The 16,921-nt window shown below is 45.8% G+C and overlaps 1 protein-coding gene across 1 annotated transcript in view; it reads left to right on the plus strand.

Annotated features, from left to right (window-relative positions):
* The first annotated feature begins 5,502 nt into the window (after window positions 1–5,502).
* ADRM1 (ADRM1 26S proteasome ubiquitin receptor) overlaps window positions 5,503–16,921 on the plus strand; it is a 73,915-nt gene continuing 62,496 nt past the window's right edge. The window contains exon 1 of the mRNA XM_069243151.1: window positions 5,503–5,631. The gene's annotated coding sequence lies outside the window, so the exon portion shown is untranslated. The remainder of the gene's footprint in view (window positions 5,632–16,921) is intronic.

Here is a 16,921-nt window from a genome sequence, read left to right on the forward strand (position 1 = left end):
TTTTTTTTTTGCGCCAATGTCACGCAGGGGGAGCGACCCCGTAGGCAAGGGTCGCTCCCCAGGGGGTTTGGGGGGGCACATTTATTTTAGGCCATTTCTGCCCCCCCTGTGGCCGGCTGAGCTAGAGGCCAAAATCCACAGGTAGGCACTTTGCATTTTTACATTTGTGGCTCCTCTCAGATTCCAGAACTTTCTGTCACCGAAATGAGAGGAAAAAGTGTTTTTTGGGCCAAATTTTGAGGTTTGCAAAGGATTCTGGGTAACAGAACCTGGTCAGAGCCCCACAATTCACCCCATCTTGGATTCCCCTAGGTGTCTAGTTTTCAAAAATGTGCTGGTTTGCTAGGTTTCCCCAGGTGCCGGCTGAGCTAGAGGCCAAAATCCACAGGTAGGCACTTTGTAAAAAACACCTCTGTTTTCTGTGACAAAATGTGATGTGTCCACGTTGTGTTTTGGCCCATTTCCTTTTGTGGGCGCTAGGCCTACCCTCACCAGTGAGGTACCATTTTTTATCAGGAGACTTGGGGGAAGGCTGGGGGGAAGGAAATTTGTGGCTCCTCTCAGATTCCAGAACTTTCTGTCACCGAAATGAGAGGAAAAAGTGTTTTTTTGGTCAAATTTTGAGGTCTGCAAAGGATTCTGGGTAACAGAACCTGGTCAGAGCCCCACAAGTCACCCCATCTTGGATTCCCCTAGGTGTCTAGTTTTCAAAAATGCGCTGGTTTGCTAGGTTTCTCCAGGTGCCAGCTGAGCTAGAGGCCAAAATCCACAAGTAGGCACTTTGTAAAAAACACCTCTTTTTTCTGTGAAAAAATGTGATGTGTCCACGTTGTGTTTTGAGCCATTTCCTTTTGTGGGAGCTAGGCCTACCCACACCAGTGAGGTACCATTTTTATCGGGAGACTTGGGGGAACGCTGGGGGGAAGGAAATTTGTGGCTCCTCTTAGATTCCAGAACTTTCTGTCACCAATATGAGAGGAAAAAGTGTTCTTTTGGTCAGATTTTGAGGTTTGCAAAGGATTCTGGCTAACAGAACCTGGTCAGAGCCCCACAAGTCACCCCATCTTGGATTCCCCTAGGTGTCTAGTTTTATAAAATACGCTGGTTTGCTAGGTTTCCCCAGGTGCCGGCTGAGCTAGAGGCCAAAATCCACAAGTAGGCACTTTGTAAAAAACACCTCTGTTTTCTGTGAAAAAATGTAATGTGTCCACGTTGTGTTTTGAGCCATTTCCTTTCGTGGGCGCTAGGCCTACCCACACAAGTGAGGTACCATTTTTATCGGGAGACTTGGGGGAAGGCTGGGGGTAAGGAAATTTGTGGCTCCTCTCAGATTCCAGAACTTTCTGTCACCGAAATGAGAGGAAAAAGTGTTTTTTGGGCCAAATTTTTAGGTTTGCAAAGGATTCTGGGTAACAGAACCTGGTCAGAGCCCCACAAGTCACCCCATCTTGGATTCCCCTAGGTGTCTAGTTTTAAAAAATGCGCTGGTTTGCTAGGTTTCTCCAGATGCCAGCTGAGCTAGAGGCCAAAATCCACAAGTAGGCACTTTGTAAAAAACACCTCTGTTTTCTGTGAAAAAATGTGATGTGTCCACGTTGTGTTTTGAGCCATTTCCTTTTGTGGGAGCTAGGCCTACCCACACCAGTGAGGTACCATTGTTATCGGGAGACTTGGGGGAACGCTGGGGGGGAAGGAAATTTGTGGCTCCTCTTAGATTCCAGAACTTTCTGTCACCAATATGAGAGGAAAAGTGTTTTTTTGGTCAAATTTTGAGGTTTGCAAAGGATTCTGGGTAACAGAACCTGGTCAGAGCCCCACAAGTCACCCCATCTTGGATTCCCCTAGGTGTCTAGTTTTATAAAATGCGCTGGTTTACTAGGTTTCCCCAGGTGCCGGCTGAGCTAGAGGCCAAAATCCACAAGTAGGCACTTTGTAAAAAAACACCTCTGTTTTCTGTGAAAAAATGTGATGTGTCCATGTTGTGTTTTGAGCCATTTCCTTTCGTGGGCGCTAGGCCTACCCACACAAGTGAGGTACCATTTTTATCGGGAGACTTGGGGGAAGGCTGGGGGGAAGGAAATTTGTGGCTCCTCTCAGATTCCAGAACTTTCTGTCACCGAAATGAGAGGAAAAGGTGTTTTTTGAGCCAAATTTTGAGGTTTGCAAAGGATTCTGAGTAACAGAACCTGGTCAGAGCCCCACAAGTCACCCCATCTTGGATTCCCCTAGGTGTCTAGTTTTCAAAAATGCGCTGGTTTGCTAGGTTTCCCCAGGTGCCAGCTGAGCTAGAGGCCAAAATCCACAAGTAGGCACTTTGTAAAAAACACCTCTGTTTTCTGTGAAAAAATGTGATGTGTCCACGTTGTGTCTTGAGCCAATTCCTTTTGTGGGAGCTAGGCCTACCCACACCAGTGAGGTACCATTTTTATCGGGAGACTTGGGGGAACGCTGGGGGGAAGGAAATTTGTGGCTCCTCTTAGATTCCAGAACTTTCTGTCACCGAAATGAGAGGAAAAAGTGTTTTTTTGGTCAAATTTTGAGGTCTGCAAAGGATTCTGGGTAACAGAACCTGGTCAGAGCCCCACAAGTCACCCCATCTTGGATTCCCCTAGGTGTCTAGTTTTCAAAAATGCGCTGGTTTGCTAGGTTTCTCCAGATGCCAGCTGAGCTAGAGGCCAAAATCCACAAGTAGGCACTTTGTAAAAAACACCTCTGTTTTCTGTGAAAAAATGTGATGTGTCCACGTTGTGTTTTGAGCCATTTCCTTTTGTGGGAGCTAGGCCTACCCACACCAGTGAGGTACCATTGTTATCGGGAGACTTGGGGGAACGCTGGGGGGAAGGAAATTTGTGGCTCCTCTTAGATTCCAGAACTTTCTGTCACCAATATGAGAGGAAAAGTGTTTTTTTGGTCAAATTTTGAGGTTTGCAAAGGATTCTGGGTAACAGAACCTGGTCAGAGCCCCACAAGTCACCCCATCTTGGATTCCCCTAGGTGTCTAGTTTTATAAAATGCGCTGGTTTACTAGGTTTCCCCAGGTGCCGGCTGAGCTAGAGGCCAAAATCCACAAGTAGGCACTTTGTAAAAAACACCTCTGTTTTCTGTGAAAAAATGTGATGTGTCCATGTTGTGTTTTGAGCCATTTCCTTTCGTGGGCGCTAGGCCTACCCACACAAGTGAGGTACCATTTTTATCGGGAGACTTGGGGGAAGGCTGGGGGGAAGGAAATTTGTGGCTCCTCTCAGATTCCAGAACTTTCTGTCACCGAAATGAGAGGAAAAAGTGTTTTTTGGGCCAAATTTTGAGGTTTGCAAAGGATTCTGAGTAACAGAACCTGGTCAGAGCCCCACAAGTCACCCCATCTTGGATTCCCCTAGGTGTCTAGTTTTCAAAAATGCGCTGGTTTGCTAGGTTTCCCCAGGTGCCAGCTGAGCTAGAGGCCAAAATCCACAAGTAGGCACTTTGTAAAAAACACCTCTGTTTTCTGTGAAAAAATGTGATGTGTCCACGTTGTGTCTTGAGCCAATTCCTTTTGTGGGAGCTAGGCCTACCCACACCAGTGAGGTACCATTTTTATCGGGAGACTTGGGGGAACGCGGGGGGGAAGGAAATTTGTGGCTCCTCTTAGATTCCAGAACTTTCTGTCACCGAAATGAGAGGAAAAAGTGTTTTTTTGGTCAAATTTTGAGGTTTGCAAAGGATTCTGGGTAACAGAACCTGGTCAGAGCCCCACAAGTCACCCCATCTTGGATTCCCCTAGGTGTCTAGTTTTATAAAATGCGCTGGTTTGCTAGGTTTCCCCAGGTGCCGGCTGAGCTAGAGGCCAAAATCCACAAGTAGGCACTTTGTAAAAAACACCTCTGTTTTCTGTGAAAAAATGTGATGTGTCCACATTGTGTTTTGAGCCATTTCCTTTCGTGGGCGCTAGGCCTACCCACACAAGTGAGGTACCATTTTTATCGGGAGACTTGGGGGAGCACAGAATAGCAAAAGTGTTATTGCCCCTTGTCTTTCTCTACATTTTTTCCTCCAAAATGTAAGGCAGTGTGTAAAAAAGATGTCTATTTGAGAAATGCCCTGTAATTCACATGCTAGTACGGGCACCCCAGAATTCAGAGATGTGTAAATAACCACTGCTCCTTAAAACCTTATCTTGTGGCCATTTTGGAAATACAAAGGTTTTCCTGATACCTATTTTCACTTTTTATATTTCAGCAAATGAATTGCTGTATACCCGGTATAGAATAAAAACCCATTGCAAGGTGCAGCTCATTTATTGGCTCTGGGTACCTAGAGTTCTTGATGAACCTACAAGCCCTATATATCCCCGCAACCAGAAGAGTCCAGCTGACGTTCAAAAATCTGACATCGTAGGAAAAAGTTACAGAGTAAAACGTGGAGAAAAATGGCTGTTTTTTTCACCTCAATTTCAATATTTGTTTATTTCAGCTGTTATTTTCTGTAGGAAACACTTGTAGGATGTACACAAATGACCCCTTGCTGAATTCAGAATTTTGTCTACGTTTCAGAAATGTTTAGCTTTCTGGGATTCAGCATTGGTTTCCCACCCATTTTGGTCACTAACTGGAAGGAGGCTGAAAGCACAAAAAATAGTTAAAATGGGGTATGTCCCAGTAAAATGTCAAAATTTTATTGAAAAATTTAGTTTTACAATTCAAGTCTGCCTGTTCCTGAAGGCTGGGAAGATGGTGATCTTACCACAGCAAACCCTTTGTTGATGCTATTTTCAGGGGGAAAAACACAAGCCTTCTTCTGCAGCCCTTTTTTCCCATTTTTTTGAAAAAATCTAAATTTGCACTGTATTTTGGCTAATTTCTTGGTCTCCTTCAGGAGAACCCACAAAGTCTGGGTACTTCTAGAATCCCTAGGATGTTGGGAAAAAAGGACGCAAATTTGGCACGGGTAGCTTATGTGAACAAAATGATATGAGGGCCTATGCGCAAACTGCCCTAAATAGCCAAAATAAAGGCTCGGCACAGGAGGGGAAAAGCCCTGGCAGAGAAGGGGTTAAAGGTACCCTTTTGTGCAAGCATAGACAAAAAGAATACTCTACAGATGGCAGAGCTGTTGCTGTATAATTGTGCAGTTGCACACCAAGAATGTAGCAAATGAAATGCTTTTCTCCTAAACACGCTCTCAGCTCTACCCCAATCCCAGTCACCACCTTTAAATTTGGTGAGGACCTCCACTTAATTCTATCCGTTTAAAGAACTGCTTATAGCATGGTAAACTGTTACCTGACAGGGATTCAAATGCCACACCCTTTCAATTTGTGCAATGATCTGCTTTTCATCGTCCGTCTTTTGTTTCTGTATTTCGCTCCATAGTGCGGGATCATGAGTGTCCGTTTTTAGTGTTCATGACCCTTCCTTATGACACAGCATACAAAGCGACTCAGACTAACGTGCTGACTTGCTCCGTGATCCGGTTAACTGAAGGACGGGTCAGTCAGCCAACCAGCTAGGAGAACTAGGGATTGCCTCTTCACTGCACTCCAATGGGAGCTCGGAGCGGGCGGGCAGTAAGGGATGCCGTGACACGGACGGAAGACCTATACTTCAACGAGGAGGAAGTGAAGCCGAGTTAGGGGCATCACCATCAGATTTACAGGTACGGTAGTATTTATTTTTTATATTAGCCGTTAGCGTCCGTCGTAACCACGTGGCAGCCTGAGCCACGTCCTCGTTCAGTGACCATTGCGCTCGTGTGTGCGCCCATGCTGCCCTGAAGGTGTAGCGTGACAGCGCAAATCCTTTGCCTTGTTCACATAATAATCATACTCCAGCCTGCCTTGTTTCCTTTTTTGATGTAGGCGCCTCTTGCGCCTTTAGACTCTTACTTATGTTTGTCTCCAAACACCCAGCCTACAAAAGGTTACCTAAAAAGCCCGCACTGCTTAAAAAAGCGACACGTTTAACTATTGTGTCTGCGTGCACATGCCAGGACAACCACTCCGTCCACTGTAACCCTGCGATCCAACGTGCCATTGTCTCGCTACACCTCGTTCATGACCTTGAAGACCACTGAGAGAACGTACTGCTTTATGAACGCCTCAAAAGTTCTGCCCCTCTCTAAGATTTGTGCACAGTACGGTAGAGCAGTGGCACCCTGTCCTGTGAACGTACTGTTTTGTTTACCCATGCACCTGACCCGTTAATGCAGTACCAGTCACCTCATTTTTGAACACGAGTACATGTAAGCAGCCATTAAGGTATGGTCTTGTCAGCACTACGCCACTAACCCACTCCATGTCCATACCTTGAAGTTTTAATGCAGGTCGGAGTCACAATCCAGTTTGTCTTTCTCTAGCTGGACAATCACGCACCTGGTCATAAACACCTTACCTGTTGGCTGTAATTGACTGGCTTTAGTTATAGAAAAGGAGTAATCTCATCTGCGTTAGTTATGAGACCTTCCGGTCATGAGTCGCAAGTGTGTAATGCGATAGTCTTACACTAAGGATGTATTTTTGACAGAGTGAGCTGCGGCCAATCCCAATGTGTTCTGGAGAATTGCAGAGCTGCACAGAACTTAGGATAATGTCCTCTTTGTAATTTGGCAACAAGTTTTAACAGTTGAATTGTAGATGATTCTCAATGATTTCTCATCAATTCACACATTAAACCCTGCTACACTCGCCCTCAGCCCTGCGTAGTCCACACCACTGTTTCTTGATCGTAAAACAGTTTAAAGATGCATTTGCATGTCGTGCGATGTGAGTCGCATTCACAAAGTTGTCTTTAGCCCTTAAATGCCCAAAAGGCTACATACTGTTGGCTACAATAAAGTAAGTAGTGGCTGATGGTATTGCATGCGATATTGGCTATACTTTTGAAGGCCTTAAGCAGTAGTACAATTCTTCGTCGTTATGTAATGGACAGGCAGCAGCCACGAGTTTCAGTTCCTTTAAGTGGAACAAGTGTGCTATACATGCCCTTATTGGTGCAGGAATTCAGGGGACAGGGGTGTGGGACAGAGACCGAATCCTTAATATTCAGTGTATGAAGATCGTTGTTATGAACATTACATGGCGTCTATAATTGGAATGATGTTATTAGATTTTCATAGTGGGATATAGATATGTCAGTTATATGGTATATAATTTGTGGCTCAACAGTAGATGTCATGTGAAACTAGCAACCAATATGTTACAAGGGGGATTTATGAACTAACATGATAACTTTGATAATGGTTCAACTTATAATGCTTGGACGTAAACACTGAAGTAAAACGTATTTAGCTTTAGGATTATTGATGTAGTTAATTAATATAATTATATCTGTAATTGAGAGATCGAATCAGTACAATGAACTATAGCAACCAGGACTTATACTCTACGATGCATTTTCTTGGAGACATTACAAGTTTGAATGTGCGTGGCCATTATGTGCTAACAATAGAAGCAATGTTTTTTCTATGATAGTACAAGTCATTTTTACATGTACCTGTTGTAATTATATTTTCAAGTAACTTATGTAGATACAAGATACTGACTAACATTTGACTGTAGACTCCTTTACCTAGTTGATGCACCCAAAGTGTACCCACACCCATTGCTGAGGGTGGCAGTTGCACCTCATACCGGACTATGTGATGTACGGTGGTTGATATCTGATTGGTAATACTGAGTGATGATCTTCTTAATTAAAACAAAGTCCTTACTGGGACTTGGAACTCTAAGCCAGTAATGTTAAAGATAAAAGCACTGTATGATTGGGGAAGCTGAATGGGCCTTCCTTAGCTACAAAACTATTGACACCTCGACCTCCGTGCCAATGACTTATCAGAGGAACAAAGACCTTGAGCTAATGGTTATAAACATGGTGAAAAATATAGACCACTGTTTAGAGAAAGACGAGCACACAGTTCAAGTCCTCTATCTAAAAGATAAAGGAGAACGGTTGTTAAGACAAAAACTTGGAAAACATACATTAATATGGAGCATTATAGCGTAGTTATTTTGGGAACGCCTGAATGTTGGCATACATTATGGAACAGCTAGAGTTCTGCAACAAGAATTTATTCGAAATATAGTAGGACCAAATATTTAAAGCAAACATGATTTTATTGAAAAATATGAACACTGAGTAATGATTATAAGACAGAGGAGGAGACTGTTAAGGACCTGGACTAAGATTAGGGCACTGATCCATGGAACATAAAAGAAGACTAAAATACAACAGTGAGGCACAGGAATACATGTTTGTGCCATGCAACAGGTGTAAAATCAAATGCAGCGTTCAAAGGGAGTTAGAGCAGAAGATTGGGGTCGATGCTAAAAGAGAGACACTTAGTGCTGCTGTAGAAATACCCTAGAAAGACTAGCAGCATTCTTAGTGGGTCATCGGCATACTTAAGACCTTCCAACTCAGACAGTGCTGCCTGTGTAGCACGATATCAGCTCCCTTCACACAGTCATCAGGTGAGGAGCCAGGGATGACGAGCCAGAAACCACTGCGAAGAGTGGATTTCCAGCTTTTCTTTCAAGGTTTTGAACAGTCCACGATCATCAGGGAATGTCAAAACAAAGAGGAAATCTGAACCAGCCGCGGTCATCTGGAGGAGGGGGTTTGGTGGCGGTAAGGAGCAAATGTGCCTCTTAGGTATTTCTTGATCTAAGGTTCCACCTCCCTCCAAGGCAACCCCTCCTTGCACAGTGATTTTTTTTTTTCTTAAGTTGGCAAGTCTAATGTTTGGAAGAACACGAAACTGAGCTATGCAGATTAAATCTAAAAGCATGACCAGGAAGGACTTTTAACTTCATACTAGATATATTTCAAATAACTTTTAGGGCATTAAGCCTTGTGTTAGATAATATGATGAAAAACGAATTTACTAAGCCTACGGGCATAATGTACGAAAAACTAGTGTACAGTTTGACACGTGATTTGAATATAGGAATGATTGACACTAACATTGGGCCTAGTAAATTATAATGCTGGTTCAAGTGCCATTAAAATAAACTAACATGTTGCCATGGGGCAAGCTGGTGTAAATAAGCAAAACAAATATTCTGATCTACTGGATGATACTAGGACACCGATATAACTTTGATGATGCAACTCTGAGTTTTCAAGCTAAGTCTAAAACTAAGGATCAACCAAAGTATTATTGAAAATTAGCAAGCAATAGGTCATACGAACACAACAAATACAGACTGTAAAGAAATGGCTCCCTGTTGCAGTTACCCCCCACTTTTTGCCTGATACTGATGCTGACTTGACTGAGAAGTGTGCTGGGACCCTGCTAAACAGGCCCCAGCACCAGTGTTCTTTCACCTAAAATGTACCATTGTTTCCACAATTGGCACAACCCTGGCACCTAGGTAAGTCCCTTGTAACTGGTACCCCTGGCACCAAGGGCCCTGATGCCAGGGAAGGTCTCTAAGGGCTGCAGCATGTCTTATGCCACCCTAGGGACCCCTCACTCAGCACAGACACACTGCTTGCCAGCTTGTGTGTGCTGGTGGGGAGAAAATGACTAAGTCGACATGGCACTCCCCTCAGGGTGCCATGCCAACCTCCCACTGCCTGTGGCATAGGTAAGTCACCCCTCTAGTAGGCCTTACAGCCCTAAGGCAGGGTGCACTATACCACAGGTGAGGGCATATGTGCATGAGCACTATGCCCCTACAGTGTCTAAGCAAAACCTTAGACATTGTAAGTGCAGGGTAGCCATAAGAGTATATGGGCTGGGAGTCTGTCAAAAACGAACTCCACAGCTCCATAATGGCTACACTGAATACTGGGAAGTTTAGTATCAAACTTCTCAGAATAATAAACCCACACTGATGCCAGTGTTGGATTTATTAAAAAATGCACACAGAGGGCATCTTAGAGATACCCCCTGTATTTTACCCAATTGTTCAGTGCAGGACTGACTGGTCTGTGCCAGCCTGCTGCTGAGAGACGAGTGTCTGACCTCATGCGGTGATAGCCTTTGTGCTCTCTGAGGACAGAAACAAAGCCTGCTCTGGGTGGAGGTGCTTCACACCTCCCCCCTGCAGGAACTGTAACACCTAGCAGTGAGCTTCAAAGGCTCAAGCTTCGTGTTACAATGCCCCAGGGCACTCCAGCTAGTGGAGATGCCCGCCCCCTGGACACAGCCCCCACTTTTGGCGGCAAGTCCAGGAGAAATAATGAGAATAACAAGGAGGAGTCACTGGCCAGTCAGGACAGCCCCTAAGGTGTCCTGAGCTGAGGTGACTCTGACTTTTAGAAATCCTCCATCTTGTGGAAGGAGGATTCCCCCAATAGGATTAGGGATGTGACCCCCTCCCCTTGGGAGGAGGCACAAAGAGGGTGTACTCACCCTCAGGGCTAGTAGCCATTGGCTACTAACCCCCCAGACCTAAACACGCCCTTAAACTTAGTATTTAAGGGCTCCCCTGAACCTAAGAATTTAGATTCCTGCAACTTACTGAAGAAGAAGACTGCTGAGCTGAAAACCCCTGCAGAAGAAGAAAGAAGACACCAACTGCTTTGGCCCCAGTCCTACCGGCCTGTCTCCTGCCTTCTAAAGAACCCTGCTCCAGCGACGCTTTCTCCAGGACCAGCGACCTCTGAATCCTCAGAGGACTGCCCTGCTTCCAAGAGACCAAGAAACTCCAGAGGACAGCGGTACTGCTCCAAAAAGACTGCAACTTTGTTTCGAAGGAGCAGATTTAAAGACCCCTGCAACTCCCTGCAAGAAGCGTGAGACTTGCAACACTGCACCCGGCGACCCCGACTCGACTGGTGGAGAAACAACGCTTCAGGAAGGACCCTCCGGCAACTCTACGACTGTGAGTAACCAAAGTTGTCCCCCCTGAGCCCCCACAGCGACGCCTGCAGAGGGAATCCCCAGGCTCCCCCTGACCGCGACTGTCTGAAACTCCATTTCCCGACGGCTGGAAAAGACCCTGCACCCGCAGCCCCCAGCACCTAAAGGAACGGAACTCCTGTGCAGGAGCGACCCCCAGGAGGCCCTCTCCCTTGCCCAGGTGGTGGCTACCCCGAGGAGCCCCCCCCCTTGCCTGCCTGCGACGCTGAAGAGATCCCTTGATCTCTCATTGAACCTCATTGAAAACCCGACGCGTGTTTGCACACTGCACCCGGCCGCCCCCGCGCTGCTGAGGGTGTACTTTTTGTGCTGACTTGTGTCCCCCCCGGTGCCCTACAAAACCCCCCTGGTCTGCCCTCCGAAGACGCGGGTACTTACCTGCTGGCAGACTGGAACCGGGGCACCCCCTTCTCTCCATTGAAGCCTATGTGTTTTGGGCACCTCTTTGGCCTTTGCATCTGACCGGCCCTGAGCTGCTGGTGTGATAACTTTGGGGTTGCTCTGAACCCCCAACGGTGGGCTACCTTGGACCCAAACCTGAGACTTGTAAGTGATTTACTTACCTGACAAAACTAACAAAAACTTACCTCCCCCAGGAACTGTGAAAATTGCAGTGTCCACTTTTAAAACAGCTTATTGTGTTTTATGTAAAAAGTATACATGCTAATGTAATGATTCAAAGTTCCTAATGTACTTACCTGCAATACCTTTCAAATGAGATATTACATGTAGAATTTGAACCTGTGGTTCTTAAAATAAACTAAGAAAATATATTTTTCTATAACAAAACCTATTGGCTTGGATTTGTCTCTGAGTGTGGGTTCCTCATTTATTGCCTGGGTGTATGTACAACAAATGCTTAACACTACTCCTTTGATAAGCCTACTGCTCGACCACACTACCACAAAATAGAGCATTAGTGTTATCTCTTTTTGCCACTATCTTACCTCTAAGGGGAACCCTTGGACTCTGTGCATACTATTCCTTACTTTGAAATAGTGCATACAGAGCCAACTTCCTACACAGACGTCCTAAGTCCTTTGGCCAGATAAGTCGATGTGACAACAGCAATGGTCAACAGGACATAGAGAATTAGGAGTGTCTAGGACAGAGGAAACATGTTATGTCCTGATATTTTTGTAATGATTCTTTACACCACACCTAGACTCTTTCAAAGTGATGTTGGGTAATGGAAGAAAGGCGCTCTAAATAAGAAGGATGCACATGAGTGAGGAAGTTAGGGTTCGTGTTGTCATAGTTTTTAGGGTCAAGGCTGCGAGTGCATGCACCAGCACATGCAAGACTCTGTTGTGAACAGTAACGGGCTTGGAGCATGCCTGTCGCATAGCATTTGTTGGCCTGCATGACACTTTGCTTTACAGCTTTGTAATTCGTTGCTGCAGGCCTGGCATCATTTCCATTCCTCTGTCTTGAAAAGGGACCAGGCATTGATTGATTCAACTTAATCAGTGCCTGTCTGCTGCTCCTGACGTGATTCAAGTACTATTTTGTTCCTTTTATCTTCTAGTGCCCTGCAAACAGGTACACCACCTGTTAAAAAAGGGGCCCAGCAGTACAAAACAAAATTGCAAAGTTTTTTTTTTTTTTTTTTTTTTAATAGCTAACTTTCTTTTATTTTGCCAAGTCATCTTTTCTCCCTTTGCACTCATGAGTTCTTTTGTTTTTGCTGGTGGGCGCTGTTTTCAAAAGATGACAATTGTCTTGTTCTAAATATTGCAAACCAACATTGTTTCTTACTATATGTAATTTCTGAAATGATGCTTTAACACATAAGCGTGCAGGACACCACAATCCACCCCACTGTATTCCGCCCCACACCAATCCACCCCAACCCACCCCACTTCAATCCTCCCAACCCAATCTAATATGCCCCATTCCAGTTCGCCCCACACCAATCCAAAATAGTCTTCACCACTCAATCTGCCTCACTACAATCAAAAACTGTCTGCCCCACTGAAATCCAAAACAATGTGTCCCACTCCCGGCAACCCCACTCCAATCTTTCCAACCAAAAACAATATGCCCCACTCCTATTTAAGACAATGTGCCCCACTCTAATCCGCCTCACTCCAATATCCCCACTTTAATCCAAAGCAACCTGCTTCACTTCAATCCAAAACAGTCTGCCACACTCAAATCCGCCCCACTCCCATTCAGAACAATCTGCCCCACTCAAATCCAAAACAGTATGCCCCACTCGAATCCAGTCTACCTCAGCACAATCCAGTCCACCCCACCCAACACCAACCCAGTCCAATCTACCCCACTCCATTCCAACACACCCTAAAACAATCTGCCCCACTCCAATCCAAAACAACATGCCCCACTCTAGACTGCCCTACTCCAATCCAAAACAATATGTCCCACTCCAAACCGTCCCACTTCAATCTGCCCAACCTCAGTCCATTTCAGTCTGCCCCACTCCAATCCAAAACAATCTACCCCACTCCAATTCGATCCAGTCCACCTCACTCCATCCCAGTGCACTCCACTCCACCTCACTCCATCCCAGTCTAATCTCTCATTCCAGTCCACCTCGCCCCAATCCAGTACCCCCACCCCAATCCTCTCCAGTCCGATCTACCACACTCCAGTCAGATTCACCCCTCTCAAACCCACCCCACTCCAACCCACCCGACTCCAGTACAACCCACACCAGTGCAGTCCAGCCAGCCCACCCCACTCAAGTCCACTGCTACCCAGTCCAGTTCGCCCACACCACCCCAATCCATCCTGCTCCAATACAATCCACCCCAGACCAATCCAGTCCACATGAATCAACCTTACTCCTGTCCAATCTACTCCATTCCAAACTGCCTTAATCTACCCCATCCCATCCCACTCCAATCCAGTACACCCCTATCCAATTAATCCACACACCCCAATCCAACTGACTCCAATCCTCATTGCAATCCACCCCGCTCCACCACACTGCAGTCCACTCCATCCCACTTCAGCTCACCCCACCCCATTTCAGTCCACCCCACTCACCGAACCCCAGTCCACCCCACTCACCTAACCACTGTCCACCCCACTCACTCAATCCACCAGACACTACTCCAGTCCACTCACTCTATCTCAATCCAATCCACCCCCACCCCATCCTAGTTCATTCCATCCTTATCCAATCTACCCCTCCACTCTCATCTACCCCTCTCCAGTCCAGTTCACCCCACCCTACCACTCCAAACCAACCACCCCACCCACTCTACCTCAATCGACCCCACCACCTCAATCCACTCCAACCCACTGCACTCTATGAAACTCTCTGCCACTAAACCACTGATTTTTACTCCCCTCTTTTCAACTCTGTGACACTCTCCTCCCCCCACTCCACTGTGCGCCACTCCAACAAATCAACTCTACGACATTCTACTCCCCCACTTCCTCTGACACTCTATGCCACTAACGTTTAGCCATTCTGGGCAGAAGTCACACTGGTGTACAACATGGCAAAACACATTGCCAAAGTCAACAGCTCTTGTATGTATTTGCGAGACCAATTGGCTTTGTCAGTGCTTGTTAGGAAGTTTGCGGTATGGAGGGAGGGAACCAGAAAAGGGGGCACAGGTAAAGAATAATTGCAAAGTAGCACATGTAATAGGATAAAGACCTGTGTTAAGCTTTGCTGTAAAGCTCCATGGCGCGGATCAAGAGAGTGGATAGGCAAACACAATGGTTAAAGAGAGGGACGGATGGAAAACGGAAGAGAATAATGCCTTGGAGGAAAAAGGAAGGAGGAGCCATGTTAGGCCTTGTTTTTTAGGGTCAAGCCTGCGAGTGCATGCGTATTGCTTGAAAGACGCTGTTGTAGTTAGAAAGGGACTTCAAGCCTGTCTGTCACTCACCATTTGTTGGCCTGCGTGGCACTCTTCATCGCAGCCTTGTAATTCATTCACTTCAGGCCTGACATCATTTCCTGTTAGTCCGTGGAGCAGGGACGAAGCACTGATTGATTTAACTTAATTAGTTCCCCTTCGCTGCTCCCGTCTTGATTGAGATACTATTTCTTTCACCCTTCCTCTTCACCCTCATTAGCGTTGAAGGAGCAGCTCACCCAAGCACACACAAATACATGCATGCATGCATGCACACATGCACAACACATACGCGGATGGCATGCATAACGCATACACAAAAGCGCGTTTACTCACATGCATACGTGTATGATCGCATGTTAGACAGTGGAGCGCAAACAGAAACAAGCAAAAACACAACAGATGCATGCACCACACACGTACACACGTACACACAGACACACACACAGACACACACACAGACACACACACAGACACACACACAGACACACACACAGACACACACACAGACACACACACAGACACACACACAGACACACACACAGACACACACACAGACACACACACAGACACACACACAGACACACACACAGACACACACACAGACACACACACAGACACACACACAGACACACACACACACAGACACATCCATCCAATGCACACTTTCTGCCTGAATCACACTGCACAGCCCTGGGAGGGAGGGAGAGCATCGGGTTTACCAGCAGCTTTGACCTTTACCCCAGATTCTTGTAAAGGAGCTCTGCGTGGAGGCTCGTTGGAAAATTACACATGTTTCAAGATGAAATGAGTGATCACTTTGTGACTGGAGACGCTAGGTGTGAGAACGTCTTGCATTTTCCTGACTACTTTGCTGCATTCTAAGTCATTTGTGTATATTAGCAACCCAGAGATGAGGAGGGCTGATGTGAAACTCTCTAAATTCTGAGCGACAAATTGTCAAAGATTTATCACTTGTCTGTTTTAGGGGGAATTCCATATGCCTCATGCGTGTGATGTAAAATCAAAGCTTTACATCAGGATACCGTCAATGTGAGACTGAATGTACCCATCCCTTGACGCTCTCAGCACTGCACGGCTCCTCTAGATCAGGGATGGACTAGTAATCAAAAGCAACCCTGGTGAAAGTGCTCAAACCACCCCTACTACGTCCCATCCCTCAGTCTCTCTATTTATCTTTACAGCATTCTCTGTTTCTGCCCCCCCTCTTGAAGCCTCCTGTGCCTGTTTTGATTTCCAGTCCAGCCTTGTTACCTTAGAATGTTAAGGCACTTGCTGTAGATAGTGATATGTACCTAGCAAGTCTTGCGAAATAGTAACGGAAGTACAGCTCTGGCGGCTAACAAACCTGCTTTATAGATATGTGTGTAGTTTCTGGTCACAGGTTTCAATATCGTAAAATAGCCTGAAGGGTTAACATGCCTGGTGCAGTGCATTCCATATAACCTAGAGGTCACGTTTGTATCCATGAAAGATGGCTCAGTGTGTTTGTTACTGAGACTGTTATGCAACCTTTGGGTCACATGTTCCAGTCACATACATATATCTCAGTGGGTTAGGCATCCACAGTACAGATCTGCACCTCACCAGCTTAGCTTGCATTTGAAGTCTCGCCTGCTTTAAATGAAGGTTCAGTTCATGTATATCTAAGTTTGATATAGTTAGGACCGCTGAAATAGGCAGTGCTTGATACCTACTACTAAGCCCCAAAAATACTCACTTTCTATCTTGCAAGTATACACATCGATTTCTAATGTAATTAAACTCACAGATCAGAGAACCTTACTTCATACATACTGAGCAAAAGAAAGTAAAACACTTAATACCTATGTGAAATGACACACAGTGTATCTGTTTCCAATACTAGGCCGTAGGGTCAGGAAGCTTTGACTTGTAGCGCCTACTACCAGCCACACCACAACTGGGACAAAAGGAAGTGATGATTTCCTCCGTATGAGACACGAGAATGGGGCATGGCTAATAGAATCTTCAGTACTGCAGACCTGTGCAGGCTGCTTCTCCACTGAGCAGGGCACTCACCAAGTCTGCTGTTGGTACAATGCAGCGGCACATCTTAGGAATGACTGACAAGATAAGCACAGAGCCTGTTAGCAGCTACCAGAGTCTGGTGGGTCCCAAGGTAGTTGTGCTCATTAGAACATTGCATATCCAAGTACAGTATATGGGTGAGATGATTGCTACTGCATATTTCACTGTCT

The sequence above is a fragment of the Pleurodeles waltl genome, chromosome 7, assembly GCF_031143425.1.
Source record: "Pleurodeles waltl isolate 20211129_DDA chromosome 7, aPleWal1.hap1.20221129, whole genome shotgun sequence".
NCBI lineage: Eukaryota > Metazoa > Chordata > Amphibia > Caudata > Salamandridae > Pleurodeles > Pleurodeles waltl.